Source organism: Sarcophilus harrisii, chromosome 3, assembly GCF_902635505.1.
Source record: "Sarcophilus harrisii chromosome 3, mSarHar1.11, whole genome shotgun sequence".
In the NCBI taxonomy this organism is placed as follows: domain Eukaryota; kingdom Metazoa; phylum Chordata; class Mammalia; order Dasyuromorphia; family Dasyuridae; genus Sarcophilus; species Sarcophilus harrisii.
Window position 1 is genome coordinate 148834742 of NC_045428.1, and position 12176 is coordinate 148846917.

General features: G+C 34.8%; 1 protein-coding gene across 2 annotated transcripts in view; it reads left to right on the forward strand.

Moving 5' to 3' along the window:
• PCCA (propionyl-CoA carboxylase subunit alpha) overlaps nt 1-12176 on the forward strand; it is a 447428-nt gene that overhangs the window by 122628 nt on the left and 312624 nt on the right. The window lies entirely within an intron of this gene.

Below are 12176 nucleotides of genomic sequence, written 5' to 3' on the forward strand. Positions count from 1 at the left end.
GTTCCAAATTGCTCTCCAGAATGGTTGGATGTATTAGGACAGCTTCTTTTAACATAACACTAGAAGTCTTTGCCAAGGTTAATCAGTCAATCAGACATTTATTAAGCACCTAATATGTGCCAAGTACTAAGTGCTGAGGATCCAAAAAAAAAAAAAAAAAAAGATATAACTTTTCCTAAAATAATTAACTAGCTAATGGAGGGGATGTTATGCAAACAAATATATATAAAGCATTCTATTTACAAAAAAATAGTAAATAAAAGAGGTAGAGCACTGAAATTAAGAGAATAGGAAAGGCTTCATGTAGTCTAGGGGCTTTTAAGTGGGACATAAGAGAAAGCAGCAAAGTCAGTAATCAGTGAGTGGAGGAAGAAAAACATTCATAGGCTTGGGGGACAGCCAGAGAAAATCCTTGGAGTCTGTAGATGGAATGTCTTGTTCATGTAACAGTGAGGAGGACAGTTGCTGGATTGAAAAACAGGTTTTGGAGAGTAAAGTATAAGATGACTAGAAAGGACTAGGTTATGAGGGTCTTGAAATGTCAAAGGAGGTACTGAAGATTATTGAGTAGGGAGTGTGACATGATTAGACCTGCATTTTGGGAAAATTACTTTAGTGGCTTAAAGGAAAATGGTTTGGAGCTAGATCTACCATCAGGCTATTGTAATAATTATGGTGTGAGATTATGAGGGCCTGTACTGGAGTGGTGGTGGCATTGGAAGTGGAGTATTTGAGAGATATTTCAAAGGTGAAATCAGTAGAACCTGTCAGCAGATATATGGGATGAGAGATAGTGACGAATCCAGAATGACTTCTAGATTGTGAGCTTGAGGGACTAAGAGGGTAATGTTGCTCTTTATAGTAATAGGAAAAGTAGGAGGAAGGTAGGGTGCAGTTTAAGGGGAAAGATAATGCATTCTGTTTTGGACATAGTAAGTTTCAGATGTCAATTGGATATCTAGTTCGCTACGTCTAAAAGGCAGATGAAGATGGGAGATTGGAGGTAATCAGAGAGATTATCACAGTAAAGATAGATTTGAGAATCATAGATTTATAGATAGGTAATTAATCCATGATGAGATCACTAAGTGAAGTAGCATAGAGGGAGATGTGAAGAGAACCCAGCACAGAATTCTGAAAGACACCTAGAATTAGAAGGTGTGATCTGAAAAAGGGACTTAGAAAGGAGCTAGAGAAGGAATTGTTAGATTAGTAGGAGAAAAGCCAGGAGAAATTTGTATCCCTAAAATCTAGAGAGAAGTGGATCAAGTTGGAGACAGTAATCACCAAACAGTGTCAGAGGCTATAGCGACATGAAAAAGAATGAGAATTGAGAAAAAGCATTGGATTTGCAAATAAGAAGTAGTAACTTTAGAGAGAGTAGTTTGGGTGAAATGAGGGTCAAAAGTGAGAGAAATTGGAGACACTTATTGTAAATGGTGTTTTCTAGGATTTTAGATCCCAAGGGCAGAAGAGATACAGGATAATATTTAGTTGGAATGGAAGGATTCAGGGACAGTTTTTTTCAGCATAGGGGAGACACATAGAGATGTTTGTGGGCTTTGGAAAAGGAGCCAGTGGAGGAGAGATTGAAATTAAATAAGGATGACACTGGGAGTGGTCTGCTGGAGAAAATGATATGGAATGAAATCTCTTGAACAAGTAGAAGGGTTAGCCTCTTAGTAAATATTTTTGCATATAGTTATTAAACTCTATGATTTTTTATCCAATTATACACATTTTATAAATAAAATATATAAATATAAATAAAAATTTGTAAATTATACACATATTTTATCAAAAAATAGGTGTGTGTGTGTGTGTGTGTATGTGTGTTCATGTTCCTATTTGTTACAAATTGGAAAGAGACGTTTAATAGACATTGTTTAGAAACAGTATGCTACAATCCATACATATTATTCCTCCCAATAGAGAGAGCAGCATTATAGAAAATAGGAAACAATAAGTAATCCAGAAGTCAATTTAATATTGAAATCTATAGTATCTTTCTTATCTAGTATTTTACTTGTTTAATTATATTTAGCTCCAACTTTTATATTAAATTATGTTGTATAATGGGATCATTATGAAAGTATTTATATCTGGAAATCTGTGATTAGTTAGATTGAGACTTGGATCATAGAATATTCCTGCTTTTTGAATTACCAGTATAATAGGAGCAAGAAAAATAGACCATGAATTGGGAGACATATATTTAAATTCATTTCATCAACTGAGAATTTGATATGAAGTAAAACTGTCATGATGCTGTTAAAAAAAAAGACAAAACTTTTGGATTTGGAATGACAGGTTCTGAGTTTTCTGTGAGCCTTCTGGGGAGTAACTTGGTGTATAATTTCCTCATTTATATCCTTTGGATGTTTCTGCTATTTGAAAATTAGGGGGTTGAACTTAATTAAAATATGAACATGAATTTGGAATTTACTGTATACATAAGTGTATTATCCTGAGATTTTTAATTGTTTGCATTTTCGTGTGTGTGTGTGTGTGTGTGTGTGTGTGAGAGAGAGAGAGAGAGAGAGAGAGAAAGAGAGAGAGTGCGCGCGCATGAGTGCTTTGACTTAAATTCTATATTATACAGGTTAGGACTGCAATCTATTGTAAAGGTTTTAAAAAGCAATAGCAGCAGTGTTAATAGGATTGGGGAAATGATTGCATTTGAGTTTGAAAGATAACAAGATGTGGAAAAACGAGCCTGTAAGTACTTAGATACTGGGTCATATGTGACAGCTTTCTTAATGGTATGTCTGATGAACTAAATTTGCCAAAGGAAAAAAGTTTGTAGGGAAGATAAGGAATTATGTCTTTTCTATGTTGGAGTAAACATGAGGAAATAAAATTAAAATGGGATCTATAAAATTCCAAAAAGCATTTTGAATATTAAAGTAAAGGCATGTTATTTTTAGTCAGCTTTTTCATAAAGCCAACCACAAGGTGGGGTATCTTCATTTGTTGTATTTGTTGTTGCTGCTGCTGCTGCTGCTGCTCTCATTCAGTTATGTCTAATTCTTCATGACACCATTTGGGCTTTTTGAGGTAGAGATAGATAACTGGCATGGTTTGTCATTTTCATCACCAGCTTATGTAAAGATGAGGAAACTGAAACATAAAGGATTGTCCAAGATCATATAGCTAGGGATGAAGAGACTTGTCCACGATAATATATAACCCTGGTGAGTGTCAGATATACTCCCTCCACTGGGTTGCTGAATCTATCTTCTATATTAGTTGCAGATTGGTAAAAGAAATTATGATTTCTTTTTCCTTTTCTTAACTGCCTTTGTAAGTATGTAGGGTTTTTGATACTAGCATACTAATCAAACCTCTAACCTTTGTGTTCCATCTTATTCATTGAATTCAGACCATTTTTAGGATAGAAATATCAAGCTTGGAGAGACACTAAGTACTTTTGAAGGCTATTGTTGATGACATAAAGAGTATATATACGCTTTGTAAAAAATTCTATTTTCTCTCTGTATTAGTGGATTGAATGTAAGTTTTTAGTGCATTCTATATATTGAGTATTCTATGTATATACTTAATGGAGAGATTGGCCACATCAGGAATCCTATGCACTAATGAAATCACAGGTCTAAACCAAGAATTCTATTGAGCAATGTGCTAGAGAATATTATAAAGATAATTATGATATGGTTCTTGCCTTCATATAGCTTATAGCATCACAGAATTTTTGAGCTGGAAAAGACTTACCAGTGAATTTACCATTACATTGGATGCATTTAAATATTTAATAAAACTATTTAGAATTATATTTATATTTTGAGATTGATCTCCAAAGTCTCAATGACAGATGCTTGTTTTATTTAGGATTTCTAGGTTGTTCTCCAGTCATTGGAAATTTTTATATAGATATGAGTTTCTTATTTGCATTTGTTGTTCCTTTATTTTAACTTATTCTGTGTGGTATCTAGATTAGTGAATACAGATACTTTTATTTTATTATTACTGCACACCCTAGCTATCTCCCAAGTAGATAGAGTATTGGGCCTAGAGTCAAGAAGACCCGAAATCAAGTTTGGTTTTAGACACTAGCTGTGTGATACAGAACAAGTAAATCCCTTAACCTCTATCTCAGTTTCCTCATTTCTAAAATGGGGATAATTGTAGTACCTACATTCCAGAGTTATTGTGAGGATCAAATGATATAATATTTGTAAATTACTTAGCACAGTGTCAGAATCATAGGTGTTTAATAAATCTTCTCTCCCTTTCTTCTTCCCTACTTTCCTCACTTTCTCTGTCCCTTTTATGCTTTCTTTCTAAATCTACTCATCCAGCCCTAAGTTCTCTGATCTCTAGGTTCATATTTTCAACAACCTATTGGATACCTTGAACTAAAAATCTAGTAAGCATCTTAAATTCAATACAACAAAATAAGTCATTTCCCCCTCAAAACCTCTCTCCTTTCAATTTTCCTATTACTATCAAGGGTACCACTCTCTTCTTAGTGATGCTTGGGATCACAACCTGCGTCCTAAATGCCTCACTATTTCTCATTGGCCCATCTCCAATCTGTTGCCAAGGCCTGTGGGATTTCTCCTTTATAGCATCTTTTGCTTTTCCATATTTTGTCCCTGTCCTTTCCCCTCTTTTGTTGCTATCACAGGCCTGGTATAAGCCCTCATTACTACATCATTGAACTACTGCTGTAGCCTGCTCGTTGGTCTGTCTATTACAAATAAATCTCTACTGTAGACTGTCTTTCACTTAGCAGTCAAAGTGTCTGAGGGCACTTGCCTTCTGCCTCCCTCTTTTATGCTCCCCCATAAATTGAAATCAAATATAAAATCCTGTTTGGCATTTCCTACTCCCCTTCCATTCTTCTTACACCTTACACTTGAATTCCTCATGTACTCTGTTATTCTTGCCTCTTTTCAGTCTTAACACTTTATCTGCCACTACTTTCTTCCTCTTCCCTGTTTACACTTAAACTTTGTGATCCAATAACAGTGGCCTCCTTGTTGTTTGCTGGTTTTCTTCAAGATCCAACTAAAGTTCCACCTTCTGTGAGGAGCATTTCTGCACCTTCTAATTCCCTCTGTTGATTATTTACAAATTACATTGTGTGTGGTTTGTGTACATAGTTACTTAAATACTGTCTCCCTTGATAGATTCTGAGACTATCTTTTTAACACAGTGACTGGAATATAGTATGTATCTTTTGCTTCACACTTCCAATAATTTATCTCTTGAGCTCTCACTGGTATGATTCCTGTTAATATTGAGCCAGTAATTAACTTTTAGCAAAAATAATTACTGAAAAGTTATAATAAGAAAGTTCCCTCCATAAATCTGGGATATACTTTCTCAGAAAGACATGCAGATCCACCGGAAGAGTAGGCTTCAATTTAGGATGTGATGATAGTGAGGCATTCCTGGAAGAAATGTATGTGGCTGTTGTTAACTTACAACTCCTGATATTGAAGGTTTTATATTTGTGGAGTGCTCATGTGGGCTCTTGGTTATAGCTCTGCTGAAGAGGTTGCTAATTTGAGGCTACCAGGTTCTGCATCTTTATTAACTCAACATGTCTTTCTATCACAAAAAGCCATGTTCTCTGAAGCTGGCAATAGGTATCGTCTTTCTACATTTATCTATTTTTATTACATTTCTTTCTTCAGCTTCTATATATATTTATTTTCCTTGCCCTCAGCTACTGTTACTCTGGTGCACATCACTGCTATTGTTGTACTTATAAATTCAGATGACCAGAATTTTCAGTCTCCTAAGGTCTCTATGGATACTTCATCCTCATGTTGTTATTTAATCATTCATCTGAGAAAAATTCAAAAGGAGGAGTCCTAAAACCAAGCTTTGATTTGCTCAAATAGTATATTGGCTATATAGCTGCCATGTGTTCTACCCACAATAAGACTTGGTAGGGGAATGGTGACAGTTGCACCTTTCTTACTCAGCTCTTGGGAAAGATCTCCAAGTAGTCTTGCTCACTTGGCAGCTTTAAAGAGAACAACAATCCAAGATTCTCACAAATTACTTTTGTTTATTCTTTGTGTCATCGGCTTTTTATTTCTCAGATTTTTTTTTTCCATCATCAAATATTGCAGGCTTCTACACCACACTTGGTCTAAAGTAGGCTGCTCTTTGTTTCCATGGAATAGAATAGAACCAGGCAGTAAACTTTTGTGCCTGTTAACATGGAATGGTGCTAGTTAACAAATTTGACCACATATCTTACCAACACATTAAAAAAATTATGTTATCTGTAGGGTTCTATATCAATAATTACTTCTGCATAAAGAGAGGGAGAAGGGTTTATAGAGAATATTTACTCTTTTTAAAAAAATCTATAATAACCGGGCACTTAGTATTTGTTTCAGAATTGCTTGTTCATCAGAGGACACTTTAGTAAAAACAAAATAAAACAAAACAAAAATTTCTACCCCAAAGAAAAACATGAAATGGCTCATTGCTCAGAGAGAATTTATAGAAGAACTCAAAGAAAGAATTCAAAAATCAAATGACAAACATTGAGGAAAAACTAAAGCAAACAAAACAATTAAAACCATACAAGAAAAATAAGAAGCTTATGAAAAAAAGTTAACCAAGTAGAAAAAGAGGTACAGAGTCTTAAAGGTGAAAATTGAAAATTAGAATTAGACAAGGGGAAAACAGTGAAGCTATGAGAGCAAGAAATGAAACAGATTACAAAGAATGAGAAAATAGAACAGAATGTGAAACATAAGAAAAATGACAGATCTGGAGAACAGGAAGAGAAAAATATAAGAATAATTGAACTGCCAGAATATTCTACCAAAAAGAGACTCTTTAATACAGGAAAAAATGAACCAGGAAAGAAGAAAGAACCCCATCATTGAAATATATAATGGGAACAGGGAAAACCAGGGTTCATCTTTAAAGGAGCACACTTTAGTTTAAAAAAAAAAAAAAAAAGCTGCCCCAAAGAGGAACATGAATTGGCTCCCCACCCAAAGGGAATTTATAGAACTCCCCTCCCCCAAAAATTCAAAAATCAAATGAGAGACATTGAGGAAAAAAATCCAATTAATTAATTAAGAAACAACCTAGAAAAACAAGATTATGAAAAAAATGTTAACCAACTAGAAAAGCAGTAAAGAGAGTGTCAAAGATAAAAAAAAAATGCTTTGAAAATTAGAATTGGCCAAGGAGAAGTCAATGAAGCTATGGGAGACCAAGAAATAATAAGATAGATTATAAAGAATGAGAAAATAGAACAGAAAGTAAAACATATAAGAAAAATGGCAGATCTGAAGAACAGATCAAGAAAAGAATGCCAGAAAGTTGTGTGACCAAAAAGAGAACCTTGACAGAGTAATCAGGAAATAATCCAAGAAAATTGTCCTGGAGTGATAGAATTTGAGGGGAAAATAAAAATAGAAAAAACCACCCATCACCACTTCAAAGAGATCCCAGGTGGAAATCACTTAGGCATATTATTGCCAAATTTTGAAACCCCCAGATCAAAGAGAAAATTTTGCCAGAAATGAGAAAAAAACAATTCAAATACGCTGGAGGTAAAATTAGAATTGTACTAGACTTATCAGCAGCTATAATAAAAAAACATAGTTCCTTGAATTATATCTACTGCCAATCAAAAGAACTAGGCCTGAGGCCAAAAATATCATATCTAGTTAAAATTATCTTAATTTCTGAATGAGAAAAAATGGACATTCAACAAACTTGCAGATTTTCAGGACTTGTTCTCAACTAAATCTGAATTTTGTTAGGGCCAGAACTCTGAACTTGAAACAAAGGATTCTTACAAGGTACTATGTCAGTGGAATTGATAGAGACAATAGTTATCTAATTTAGCATGGTTCAGTATGATTGATTTAATCCTACCAGGATTGATAGGGCCAGAACTTGAAACAAGGTACTACATGGAATTGAGGAAATGATGGTTAAATCTGGTTTAGCATTGATTTAATCCTACAACAAATAATGGTTTCCTAGTGATGTAATGATTGGTTTGTACTCAGTGTAGGGCACATAAGCGAGAAGCTCTCAGGGCCAGAAAGGACAAGTGCACTAGAAGCTCTCAGAGGCTGAGACAGATTCATTCCATCATCCACCTTTCTGGTGGCTGCAAGCTGAAGCAGCCTGGATTCGGAGAGATTCAGAGTGCAGAGAAGGAGACAGGAAGCTCAAGCTCTCGGAACCAAGGAAAGAGATAGGTCTTTATGAAAACTAGCCGAGCCCCAAGTCCTTCAAGACAAGACTTTGAAGGAGACAATAAAGAATTTGGACTTTAACCCCTGGCTACTCTTGTGGTGATTACTGAACTGAAACAAAGGCTGCCTCCAGAGACCCCAAGAAAACCTCAACAGAGAACATTACCTTTGAGAGAAGAGTATTACAGAATTTAACAAAATTTAACATATAAGAGCCAATATGAAAGATCAGTTTTAAGAAACTTAACATAGACAAACTGTTTAAACAATTACTTGGTTTTTTAAATGTATATATGTATGTATGTATGTATGTATATAAAAATTCACGTCAGCAATAGGATAGATCAAAAAAAAGATTGGGCAGAGTTATGGCAAAAAATAACTATGAAGTTATATAAATGAGGTACAGAGGAATAATAGACAGTGCCATTGGAGGGAGCAGGAGGCTTTTTTTTTTTTTTTTTGCTTTTATTTAATAGCCTTTTATTTACAGGATATGTGCATGGGTAACTTTACAGCATTAACAATTGCCAAACCTCTTGTTCCAATTTTTTACCTCTTACCCCCCCACCCCCTCCCCTGGATGGCAGGATGACCAGTAGATGTTAAATATATTAAAATATAAATTAGATACACAATAAGTATACATGACCAAAACGTTATTTTGCTGTACAAAAAGAATCAGACTCTGAAATATTGTACAATTAGCTTGTGAAGGAAATCAAAAATGCAGGTGTGCATAAATATAGGGATTGGGAATTCAATGTAATAGTTTTTAGTCATCTCCCAGAGTTCTTTTTCTGGGCATAGCTGGTTCAGTTCATTACTGCTCCATTGGAAATGATTTGGTTGATCTCGTTGCTGAGGATGGCCTGGTCCATCAGAACTGGTCATCATATAGTATTGTTGTTGAAGTATATAATGATCTCCTGGTCCTGCTCATTTCACTCAGCATCAGTTCGTGTAAGTCTCTCCAGGCCTTTCTGAAATCATCCTGTTGGTCATTTCTTACAAAACAGTAATATTCCATAATATTCATATACCACAATTTATTCAGCCATTCTCCAACTGATGGACATCCATTCAGTTTCCAGTTTCTAGCCACTACAAAAAGGGCTGCCACAAACATTCGTGCACATACAGGTCCCTTTCCCTTCTTTATAATCTCTTTGGGATATAATCCCAGTAGTAACACTGCTGGATCAAAGGGTATGCACAGTTTGATAACTTTTTGAGCATAGTTCCAAACTACTCTCCAAAATGGTTGGATTCGTTCACAACTCCACCAACAATGCATCAATGTCCCAGTTTTCCCGCATCCCCTCCAACAATCATCATTATTTTTTCCTGTCATCTTAGCCAATCTGACAGGTGTGTAGTGGTATCTTAGAGTTGTCTTAATTTGCATTTCTCTGATTAATAATGACTTGGAGCATCTTTTCATATGACTAGAAATAGTTTCAATTTCTTCATCTGAGAATTGTCTGTTCATATCCTTTGACCATTTTTCTTTTTTTTTTCTTTTTTTTAATTTTTTTTATTTTTTTTTATTTTTTATTTAATAGCCTTTTATTTACAGGATATATACATGGGTAACTTTACAGCATTAACAATTGCCAAACCTCTTGTTCCAATTTTTTACCTCTTACCCCCCCACCCCCTCCCCTGGATGGCAGGATGACCAGTAGATGTTAAATATATTAAAATATAAATTAGATACACAATAAGTATACATGACCAAAACGTTATTTTGCTGTACAAAAAGAATCAGACTCTGAAATATTGTACAATTAGCTTGTGAAGGAAATCAAAAATGCAGGTGTGCATAAATATAGGGATTGGGAATTCAATGTAATGGTTTTTAGTCATCTCCCAGAGTTCTTTTTCTGGGCATAGCTGGTTCAGTTCATTACTGCTCCATTGGAAATGATTTGGTTGATCTCGTTGCTGAGGATGGCCTGGTCCATCAGAACTGGTCATCATATAGTATTGTTGTTGAAGTATATAATGATCTCCTGGTCCTGCTCATTTCACTCAGCATCAGTTCGTGTAAGTCTCTCCAGGCCTTTCTGAAATCATCCTGTTGGTCATTTCTTACAGAACAGTAATATTCCATAATATTCATATACCACAATTTATTCAGCCATTCTCCAACTGATGGACATCCATTCAGTTTCCAGTTTCTAGCCACTACAAAAAGGGCTGCCACAAACATTCGTGCACATACAGGTCCCTTTCCCTTCTTTATAATCTCTTTGGGATATAATCCCAGTAGTAACACTGCTGGATCAAAGGGTATGCACAGTTTGATAACTTTTTGAGCATAGTTCCAAACTACTCTCCAAAATGGTTGGATTCGTTCACAACTCCACCAACAATGCATCAATGTCCCAGTTTTCCCGCATCCCCTCCAACAATCATCATTATTTTTTCCTGTCATCTTAGCCAATCTGACAGGTGTGTAGTGGTATCTTAGAGTTGTCTTAATTTGCATTTCTCTGATTAATAATGACTTGGAGCATCTTTTCATATGACTAGAAATAGTTTCAATTTCTTCATCTGAGAATTGTCTGTTCATATCCTTTGACCATTTTTCAATTGGAGAATGGCTTGATTTTTTATAAATTAGAGTTAATTCTCTATATATTTTGGAAATGAGGCCTTTATCAGAACCTTTGACTGTAAAAATATTTTCCCAGTTTATTGCTTCCCTTCTAATCTTGTCTGCATTAGTTTTGTTTGTACAAAAACTTTTCAGTTTGGTATAATCGAAATTTTCTATTTTGTGATCAGTAATGATCTCTAGTTCTGCTTTGGTCATAAAGACCTTCCCCTTCCACAGGTCTGAGAGGTAAACTATCCTATGTTCCTCTAATTTATTAATAATTTCATTCTTTATGCCTAGGTCATGAACCCATTTTGACCTTATCTTGGTGTACGGCGTTAAGTATGGATCAATGCCTAGTTTCTGCCATATTAGTTTCCAATTTTCCCAGCAATTTTTATCAAACAGTAAGTTCTTATCCCAAAAGCTGGGATCTTTGGGTTTGTCAAAGACTAGGTTGCTATATTTGTTGACTGTTTTATCCCTTGAACCTAATCTATTCCACTGATCAACTAATCTATTCCTTAGCCAATACCAAATAGTTTTGGTAACTGCTGCTCTATAATATAATTTTAGATCTGGTACAGCTAAGCCACCTTCATTTGATTTTTTTTTCATTAATTCCCTTGAAATTCTTGACCTTTTGTTTTTCCATATGAACTTTGTTGTTATTTTTTCTAGGTCATTAAAATAGTTTTTTGGGAGTCTGATTGGTATAGCGCTAAATAAATAGATTAGTTTAGGTAATATTGTCATCTTTATTATATTTGCTCGCCCTATCCAAGAGCATTTAATATTTTTCCAATTGGTTAGATCAGACTTAATTTGTGTGAAAAGTGGTCTGTAATTTTGCTCATAAAGTTTCTGATTTTCCCTTGGCAGATAGATTCCTAAATATTTTATATTATCAGTAGTTACTTTAAATGGAATTTCTCTTTGTAACTCTGACTGTTGGATTTTGTTAGTGATATATAAGAATGCTGATGACTTATGTGGGTTTATTTTATAACCAGCAACTTTGCTAAAGTTGTGGATTATTTCTAATAACTTTTTAGCAGAATCTCTGGGGTTCTCTAAGTATACCATCATGTCATCGGCAAAGAGTGATAATTTGGCTTCCTCATTGCCTATTCTTATTCCTTTAATCTCTTTCTCAGCTCTTATTGCTATAGCTAGCGTTTCTAATACAATATTAAATAGTAACGGTGATAGTGGGCAACCTTGTTTCACTCCAGATCTTATTGGGAATGGTTGCAGTTTGTCTCCATTACATATGATGCTTACTGATGGTTTTAAATAGATGCTGCTGATTATTTTAAGGAAAAGTCCATTTATTCCTATACTCTCAAGTGTTTTTA